Here is a 10028-nt window from a genome sequence, read left to right as displayed (position 1 = left end):
TTTGAGTAATACCCTCAAATGTTGCAGCTAAAATAGATTTCACAAAGTCCTGAACATTCACTGGACACTTTTCAAATTGGTCCAACTTCATTTATATTACTTCATTCCTGGAAATTAACATGCACTGAATATGCCTCTTCCATCCTTCCATCCATTTTCTTTCACCCTTGTCCCTCAGTGGGGTCGGGAGGGTTGCTGGTGCCCATCTCCAGCTAACGTTCCGGGCGAGAGGCGGGGTCACCCTGGACAGGTCGCCAGTCTGTCGCAGGGCAACACAGGGACACACAACCATGCACACACACTCTCACACCTAGGGACAATTTAGAGAGACCAATTAACCTGACAGTCATGTTTTTTTTTTTGGACTGTGGGAGGAAACCGGAGTACCCGGAGAAAACCCACGCATGCACAGGGAGAACATGCAAACTCCATGCAGAAAGACCCCAGGCTGGGAATCGAACCCAGAACCTCCGTGCTGCAAGGCAACAGCTCTACCAACTGCGCCACTGTGCAGCCCTGAATATGCCTCTTGAGTGCAAGAAATTTTGGAGTCATTTGCATCGACAAAACAACTTAGTTACTCATGGAAAAAATATGCAAAAAGAACATCCAATAATATTAAACAACGTAAAGTAATATCATCATTCCCAGCTCTGACTCTGTACAAATAGCCCTTACGACTCAGGGATCATTATTTTATTATCATCAAAGCGGCCAGTGTTTGAAGTTTTTTTTTTTTCTCTTTTTTTTATTAATTCTGAGGCAGAATTTCTGTGCTGAAAGCCATCTTTATTGTTATGAATGTATGTAATTACTTGGGCTCAACGACAGGGCCTGCTCATTTCTCAGCCTGTATATTAACAAGGCTATTGTTGAACTTAATCAATGCGGCTCTCGGGGAAACGATGGGGGCTGTGGGTCGAGATGAATAGGCCTGACATTCTCAATTTAGAATCCATCAGAAAGTCATAAGTGTTAAGCAGGGTGAGAATCATTTCATGGAAAAAAAGAAGAAAAGTTCTCCTCTTATCCATGTGGGTTCATTAGGTGTTTCCAGATCATTAAGTAAGCAATCCCCTTTTCACGGTGAACGATTCTGTATCGGTTCAACAATATAGAAAATATCTGCTCTCATTTTTAAGGTGTTTTTTTGCCTCATCCTTTTGTGCTTTTTGTTTCGTGTGACAGATAATTTGGTTTTTACATCTTTCAGCGTGATTAGTGGCCCCTCATTTGCTAATCAGTCGAAGCCCTACAATGACGGAAACTCGTGTCTGCTCGCTCCTCAGTCACCAGTCGCCTCGGTTATCAGAGATAAAGTATCAGCTCATTTTCAAAATGAAAAGAAAGAATAATTAGCTTGATGGGTCTTCTTTTGCGGGGAAATCATAATTACCTTGCCTTCTTACTTCATTAAGAAGCAACATTCATTATCGTTAAACTTTTCTTTTTTCTTTTTCCTTCCTCACAAGTCAAAGGACTCCTCTCTCTGTTCCTGACAGTGTTTTACTGAGCTACTCTGACATTTTTTAACATTATATTAGAGTTTAGAATTTATACCAACAGCACATTAACAGTAATTATATCCATTTAGAAATGTTTCTAATTTTTTTATGTCACAGCCAGATATGTGACACGTGATAAAGGTTTGCCTTTGTAGCAGTAGCTGCGTTTCCGTTACAAACAGGCACAAAACTTTGTCGGTATATTTTGCTAATGTAGAAAAAAATAAATAAATCGCAATCGCAGTTTTTCCGTTAAATAAGAAACATGACTGTTACATGATTCCTTAAAGGGACAGTATCAGGTAAATTGGATTTTTTTTTTTAGCTTAAATCTTTCCAGGTTTTCAAGCTTCCGCCTCAAAGTTCCCTCTGTGGCACTCCAATTAGCTCCTTCAGACTAGCCAGTAGCAATTAGCAAACACCTGGTGGAACTCTGCACCTGCTGAGGTCATTATAGGAGCTACTTCTCAGTGAAAAGCTAGAAAAATACATTCTTAAAAGGTTAATAGGGGAGTTTTGTTGTGATCACTTCCTGAAGACGGAGTTTCAGAAAGAGCAGGAGTTTCTTAAAGAGACACAGGCAAAATTTCAAAGTATTAAATTGCAAAGTCGCATTTATTTTAAATCATATTTCACATATACAGCATTTTTATAACAACTCAAGGTAACATAGTTCTTTGATTGTTCTCTAAAATGGCACCATGTGCCTGAAGAATACATAATCCTGCCCCTTTAAAACATTCAATACACATTGAACAAGAACTACAAGGGAGTGACATTTATGATCGTGTTATAAATTCATAATCCTTACTTTGAGTCACTTTACTTGACTCTGTGCTCCCGTTCGAGGGTAACGCTGAAGCTGTATGTTGGTGTCGTCCAAAAAGGGGAAGTAGATGTTTTAAAGCTGTTCTCAAAGAGAGAATAAGGAAATGACAGCCACTGGTTATCTCAGTGACAGCGCTGACAGGGCTGTTCCCTATGTGCGCTCATCACACTTTCCTACCTACCTGCCATAATAGCCTCCAGCCAATGCCATCTCATTGATGTGTCAGCGGTTGGCTGAAACTTTGCAAATATATGGCAGGTCTGCTATTAATTAATGGTTAAAAATGGGTTTAGTTTGTACACAGGTCCTCAAGTCGGCTGTTTTAAAGCTTTTAGTCACTACATATCGTATATCTGAGTGTGTGCGAAGTTAAATTTCAAGATTTATTTATAAAGATCTTCAAAATCAGATGTTTACATACATTCCCTCAGTATTTGGTAGCGAAGTCTCTTGATAGATAACGTACACTAAGCTGCTGTAATTTCTAAGTTTGTCATCTTCCTTGAAGTTCCCAATGCAAAACACACTATGTCTGTTTCCACAACAGCGCTTAATTCAAAATTTCAAAATTACACTTGAAACCAAACAATGGGATATTATGTTCACAGAGCATGAAAAACACAGTAAGGATGAAATTGCTTTTAGAAGCCTGGGAGGAAGCTGAAACATAGAGACCAGAACAGAGGGGGAAATAAAAGCGACCTGTGACAGGAAACTGGGGAGTGAGCAATAATGTGAGTTTTTTTTTCTCCCATTGACAGTCGGCGCCAAGGAGCTGGAGCTCTTGACGAACGGAGCCTTTAATTGAGTTTTGCGACGCGAGACAGACTTTGACCCATCAGTGGGTGAACCGATACAAAGTAACCAGGAGCTTTTGTTTCTACCGGGCCGCCTGCCATTAGACCAGACAATGGGCCAATATGTTGGTATTTCTCTGCTCTACATAGGCTGTTAAAGGTAGACAAGCATGTTTCTTCCACATCTAGATGTTTTTTAAATTTTTTATCTGTTAGGGCTGCTGGAGTGTTCAAGTTCATTTCAAGCTGGTTTTTCCATGAAAACAACATGAACACATGAAAACTGAACTAGAAGAACAGTTTTGTCTTCTGACCAATTGATTTTGATCAAGAAACAAAGACGGTCACTCCAAAACATTGACTTTTATCATTCTTAGACAACTTTGGGCTGTGTAATTAGGATCATACTATAATTTGAAAGATGTATTTGGAAGATGCTTTAACTTCCTGGTTGACATCTCAAGATATCGTAATATCAATATTTTGATATCAAGATGCAAGCTGAATTTTATTCAGTTTGCAGCTTGAAAAAGAGGTAATGTGAATTTGGAACCATGTTTTATTATAGACAATGGAAATTAAAATGATTAGTTAGAATCCCCTATGCGGCATTGTTATTTTCAATTTAATAGAGTAATTAATCTTATATGTTTGCTGTGGTTACATTTCCTTCATCTTCTCAGTTTTGCATGACATGGCCGTTAAAAACATGCTGAGTTGTGCTCCACAAGCGTTGACACCAGCCAGACAATCTTAAAAACTGGCTAATTAATTTTTCTTATAATGAAAGAAAAAGGGTAGCAGACTTATTCCAGCCAGCTGGTCAGCAGGGGGTAGCACTGCATTACTCTACGCCCTGTTAAGCTGGAAAACCACTTCAAACCATAAAAATAATGATTGAAAATTTTAGTGGTTTTTGAAGTTGAAACTTTTCAAAACCTTATTGTACCTGGATGTCGGTATCCAGACCAAATCATAAGTAGAGTTGTATCTCTAATAATAGCTTTGAACGTTTTTCCGAACATTTCCCAGACGTTTAGCTAAGAGCTTTCTGGGAAAGAAATACAAAAGGCAGTAAAACCTACAATGTTTTATGAAAGGCAAATTGATGCAGAGAGATTAAGGCTATATGCCTTTAAAAAAATGTGTGTGAACAATTCAGATGACTGTCAAAGAAATAAATGGGTTCAGTTCCGGTAATACATTCTGTTCACAAACGCAGCTTTGGGTTTTGGGGCATTACTAGCAGGTTTTTGAGCAAAGTAATTGTAGAGAATTACACAGCAACAGAAACACGGCAGCAGAACAGAGCGGCATTATGCAACCGCACTCGCATTAGACGGCGAACAGTCGAGGAATTATTCCCTCAAATTTCTATTTATTCATTTCCTTCAAAGAGGCAATTTAACGCGTGACTTAATCCATCTTTGTGATGTCGCTGAAGCGCCTGCTGCAGCGCGCGCGACAGGCACTGCATATTTGGGCCGCAGATAAACATCCACAGCCGGAAAAATATACAGCACTGCTGCGGAAGAGCAGCGGCGGTGAGTAGGAGGAAGGTCACAGATGCTAAGCCTGGCAATCGCTCTTTCAATCTGCGGCCGTATATTGGCCACTTTAGAGACAGGCACTTTTAAAAAATATATTTTTATTCGCACACGTGTGAGTTCAAATATACCAGCGACAGATTTTCTTGTGGGTGCTCAACCTGCACTGATCCACTGAAGGGCTTTGATAGCTCCAGACGGTCCAATCATGCTGCCAGAAATCAAAGGAGTGTTTGTAGCTTATCGGGGCCGAGCGGCGCGGGGCGAGGCGGCGCGCGGCTCGCTGTGGACCGACTGTAATGGGCAGATCGCGCAACTTAGCTGAGAGAGGATTAGCTTGTTGCGGCGAATGGACGTCGACTGAAAGCGCGCGCAGGTGAGCCGGAGCATCTGCTGGTATTACATGACAACATGACAAGGTCAACTGAAAAACACCAGGTGCCTTGCAAGGGCGTATCTAGATTTTTTTTTCTTAGGAGGCCCGGGTAGGGGCACAAACTGTGGAAAGGTGTCGCACTAAAATTGCAATTTCATCTACATGCACTACAGCGTTAGACTGTCCCACAGTGGGTCAAAACCTGAATACCAAAACTATTCAAAGGGGCAGCATTATGTAAAATCAAGTTTTTTGATCTGTACTACATGTTATAGTGTTATTTCTTAACCAAAAACATACCTGGAGTGTTACCTTGATTCTTTCAGCCATGTTTGAGAAATCCTTTAATCTCCCGCTCTTGGGAGGAATCAGTGATACCTTTAACAAAGCAGTTGTGCTTGGTGGTTTTGGTGCACTATTTTGGAGCTCAAGAGCTCTGATTCGAATATGCATGGCTTCCACTTCCAGCTCCTTGTTGCGATTCTCCACCTCCCTGATGTGGCATGTGAGACGCAGATCCTCAGATGACATACCTTCAAGAGGTTTAGAGTCTTGGTCTTGGTTGAACTCTAAGACTGCAGCAGGCACATCAGCCAGTGCTGCGTCAACAGTGCGGCGTCTCCGACTTCCTTCACTGCAGCCATTTGCAACACACCTTTCTCCACCACTTTTTCACACAGCGTTTCCTTCAGTTCTGATTTTCGATCACTGCAAGACACCTCAACATTATAATGGTCAGCCACAATAAGCAGGTCCCCTTTTTTTAACATTTGTCCAATTTTACCCAAGAAGATGAACGTACAAAGTCATCAAGGGAAAATCCCTTCTCCATAATTCCTCCCCCTGCACAAAATAAAACTGCCAATCAGAAAAATGAACACTTACCAAACACAACGAGAGAAGACGAGCCCGAAATTCAAAATTGGGAGGGTTTTGAACGGGCGAGCCCCCAATTTATGTTATAACCAGTCTAGGGGTGGCCAGATCGCAACATAAAGGATCCATCCTCTCCAGATCTCATGAAACGACACACACGAAGTTGAATAGTTAATAATTATTATTTATTTTAAAAAGATGTATTTTTGATGAAGATGTTACAATTGGAGTGTTTTGCTTGAGAGTGAGCTATAGCCGAAAACAACAAACAAAAGGAAACTATCTAAATATTAACAGAAAAGTAAATAAACCAAAGGACAAAAACTTACCTTCCAGAACGCTTTGATGCATCAAAGCGTGAAGTCATCACTTCCATTGAAACTCCATCCAGCCATCCATTTTCTTCTGCTTATCCGGGGCCGGTCGCGGGGGCAGCAGCTTCAGAAGGGAGGCCCAGACTTCCCTCTCCCCAGCCACTTCTTCCAGCTCCTCCGGGGGAATCCCAAGGCGTTCCCAGGCCAGCCGAGAGACATAGTCCCTCCAGCGTGTCCTGGGTCTTCCCCGAGGCCTCCTCCCGGTGGGACGTGGGCGGAACACTTCACCAGGGAGGCATCCTGACCAGATGCCCGAGCCACCTCAACTGGCTCCTCTCGACATGGAGGAGCAGCGGCTCTACTTTGAGTCCCTCCCGGATGACCGAGCTTCTCACCCTATCTCTAAGGGAGAGCCCAGCCACCCTGAGGAGGAAACCCATTTCGGCCGCTTGTATCCGTGATCTCATTCTTTCGGTCATGACCCAAAGCTCATGACCATAGATGAGGGTGGGAACGTAGATAGACCAGTAAATCGAGAGCTTCGCTTTTTGACTCAGCTTTCTTTTCACCACGACGGACCGGTACAGAGCCCGCTTCACGGCAGACGCTGCCCCAATCCGCCTGTCGATCTCCCGCTCCCTTCTTCCCTCATTCGTGAACAAGATCCCCAGATACTTAAACTCCTTCACTTGAGGCAGGACGACCCCCCTGACCCGGAGAAGGCACTCTACCCTTTTCCGGCTCAAGACCATGGCCTCGTATTTGGAGGCACTGAGCCTCATCCCGGCCACTTCACACTCGGCCGCCAACCGCCCCAGTGAGAGCTGCAGATCACGATCTGATGAAGCCAACAGGGCCACATCATCTCTCCAAACTCCTCCCACGCCTGAGTTTTTGCCTCAGCGACCACTCGAGCCACATGCCGCTTCGCCCGCCGGTACCCAATGAGCTGCTTCTGGGTCCCACAGGCCAAAAAGGCCCGATAGGACTCTTCTTCAGCTTGACAGCATCCCTCACCGAAGGTGTCCACCAATGGGTTCGAGGGTTGCTGCCGCGACAGGCACCAACAACCTTGCAGCCGCAGCTCCGATAAGCCGCCTCGGCAATGGAGGCACGGAACATGGTCCACTCAGACTCAATTTCCCCAACCTCCCCCGGAACGTATTCGAAGTTCTGCCGGAGATGGGAGTTAAAGCTCCGTCTCACAGGGGACTCCGCCAGACGTTCCCAGCAGACCCTCACTACACGTTTGGGCCTGCCAGGTTTGACCGGCTTCCTCCCCAACCACCGGAGCCAACTCACCACCAGGTAGTGGTCAGTGGACAGCTCCGCACCTCTCTTCACCCGAGTGTCCAAGACATACGGATGCAGATCCGATGAAACAATGACAAAATCGATCATCGAACTGCGGCCTAGGGTGTCCTGGTGCCAAGTGCACATATGGACACCCTTATGCCTGAACATGGTGTTCGTGATTGACAATCCGTGTCCAACAACAGAACACCACTCGAGTTCAGATTGGGGGGGCCGTTCCTCCCAACCACGCCCCTCCAGGTCTCACAGTCATTGCCCACGTGAGCGTTGAAGTCCCCCAGTAGAACAAGGGAGTCCCCAGGAGGGGCACTCTCCAGTTCCCCCTCTAAGGACTCCAAAAAGGGTGGGTAATCTGAACTGTTGTTCGGGCCGTAAGCACAGACAACAGTCAGAACCTGTCCTCCCACCCGTAGGCGGAGGGAGGCTACCCTCTCGTTCACCGGGGTAAACCCCAACGTACAGGTGCCGAGATGGGGGGCAACAAGTATCCCCACTCCTGCCCGGCTCCTCTCACCGTGGGCAACTCCAGAGTGGAAGTATGTCCAGCCCCTCTCAAGGAGACTGGTTCCAGAACCAGAGCCATGCGTCGAGGTGAGGCCAACTATTTCTAGCCGGAATCTCTCAGCCTCGCACACTAGCTCCGCTTCCTCCCCACCAGAGAGGTGACGTTCCACGTCCCAAGAGCCAGCTTCTGCAGCCAAGGATCAGACCATCGGATCATCGGGACTCTCAAACCCCTCTACCACGATAAGGTGGCAGCCCGAGGAGAGGCTGAAACTGAACATTCTCATAGTGCATTCACACCAAACACATTTTGAGCGTCAGGCGAGTCTGGTTTACATTCAAAGCCTATGTGGAGCGTCCAACGCCGCGCTAGACACTTGAAACGTGGTGCAACGGCCGAGCCGGGCATAGACTGGCCTTCACGCCAATACCAACATCAAGGCCCTCCATGCAACCATTGGAGGTTGGTTGCACAGATGTCCGTCTTTCCTCTGACCTCCCTGGTTGATTGGAGGTCTGTCTTTTCTTAGTCTCCTCTGTTTGTAGGGAGCCTTCTGTTTGCAACCTGGATGTGGGTTGGTGCAAAGGCTGAGCCAGGCTATGCACAGAGACCCCTCGTTGATTTAAGGTCTATCTTTGTTTGGTCTCTTCTGTTTGTAGGGAGCCTTCTGTTTGCAGGGGGACCTCTGGTTGGTTGGAGACTCTATGATGGTTATTTTCCAGAGCAAGTTTCAACTCCACCTTCAGGTCTGCAACCTGACCCTGCAGATATTTCACCATTTCCTCCTGTATTTTGATTTTGGAAGCTTGCTCAGAGTGACTTATGAGCTGCTCTTCATATTTCAGTCTCATTCTATATTCTTCAACTATAACTTCTGTCAGACCTTTATTGCGGGAGGCGTATTTTTCAGCCTCCCTCTTGAAGTAGTCCAGCTGTTGAAGAATACTCATGTCGGTTCTAACTTTGGAAGAGCAAGAAACCTTTGATACACCTGTAATCTGTGGTACATTTCTTCCATGGTCACGTTTGACTTGCAGGTGGCGCTCTTTTTCCAAAATTTTTTTTTTTTTTTACAGTTTTTGAATCTCCTCCTGCTGCGATTTGATCACAGAGTGATCTGTCACCTGATATGCAATCCTTTGGTCTCTTTCCTCATGGAGTTCAAAAATCTTACTCTACAATTCTGTTTTAAGATCGTCTACCTGCTTTGTGAGATCTTTGACATGTTGGCTCGTCTCTTTCACATCTTCCACTAAGGTGGTGATCTCGAAGCCAGCAGATGGAGTTGTTTTCTGCTCTACTTCCAATCAAGTACTTCTCCAAGTCGCCAGAAGTACTTGATTTCCTCTGGACCTCTGCTGATTCATCTTCCGGCTCAATGGGGCTGCCGCTGTCATCTTCCAAAGGGAAAACGAGAGTGTCGTAGTCGACTTGGATGTTGAGGTTCATCATGTCGACTCATGAAAGCTCAGCTGGAAAAGCTTCATGTTCACAACCAATCTGTTGTTGCTTCATGTCGATATTCAGGTAAATTCTTGCTTCTCTGAAAGTCGTGTAATATCTGGAATCGATATCCGGCTCTTTTCGATACATTTCGAACGTGCCCTGAAGAGTGATCTGTTGCGATAGAACTGTGGAACAGGTCTGAGAAAACGCTGTCTGTGAGCTACATTCAAGAGAGAGATTCCCTTGTGATATCATAGAGTGATGACATCACAGCTGATGTGTTTGATACCATTGGAACTGAACATTCTATTGTAGCCTGACGTGAAAACATTTTGCTAGACAATGTCAAACATTGAGAAGTTTTAACTTTTGTTATCAAACATTATGAAGCCAAAAGAAGAAAAACCTCACTACACAAATACACAGGGTAGGGTTGCCACCAGTCCGTAAAATACAGAATTGTCCCGTGTTTGATAAATGTTGCGTCCCGTATTGAACCAATACAGGACGCGATTTGTT

General features: G+C 44.8%; 1 long non-coding RNA gene across 1 annotated transcript; it reads right to left on the bottom strand.

Moving 5' to 3' along the window:
* Nucleotides 1–2101: 2101 nt before the first annotated feature.
* On the bottom strand, nucleotides 2102–6266 carry LOC145549797 (uncharacterized). The gene is made up of 2 exons (XR_014085647.1): nucleotides 5940–6266; nucleotides 2102–5762 (listed from the first exon to the last, which is right to left on the bottom strand). It is a non-coding gene; the product is annotated as an uncharacterized LOC145549797 (long non-coding RNA).
* Between the last annotated feature and the right edge of the window lie 3762 nt (nucleotides 6267–10028).

This window comes from Poecilia reticulata, chromosome 21, assembly GCF_904066995.2.
Source record: "Poecilia reticulata chromosome 21, P_reticulata-male-v2, whole genome shotgun sequence".
NCBI lineage: Eukaryota > Metazoa > Chordata > Actinopteri > Cyprinodontiformes > Poeciliidae > Poecilia > Poecilia reticulata.
The sequence above is the reverse complement of the archived record's forward strand: the minus strand, read 5'-3'. Positions and strand labels throughout refer to the sequence as shown.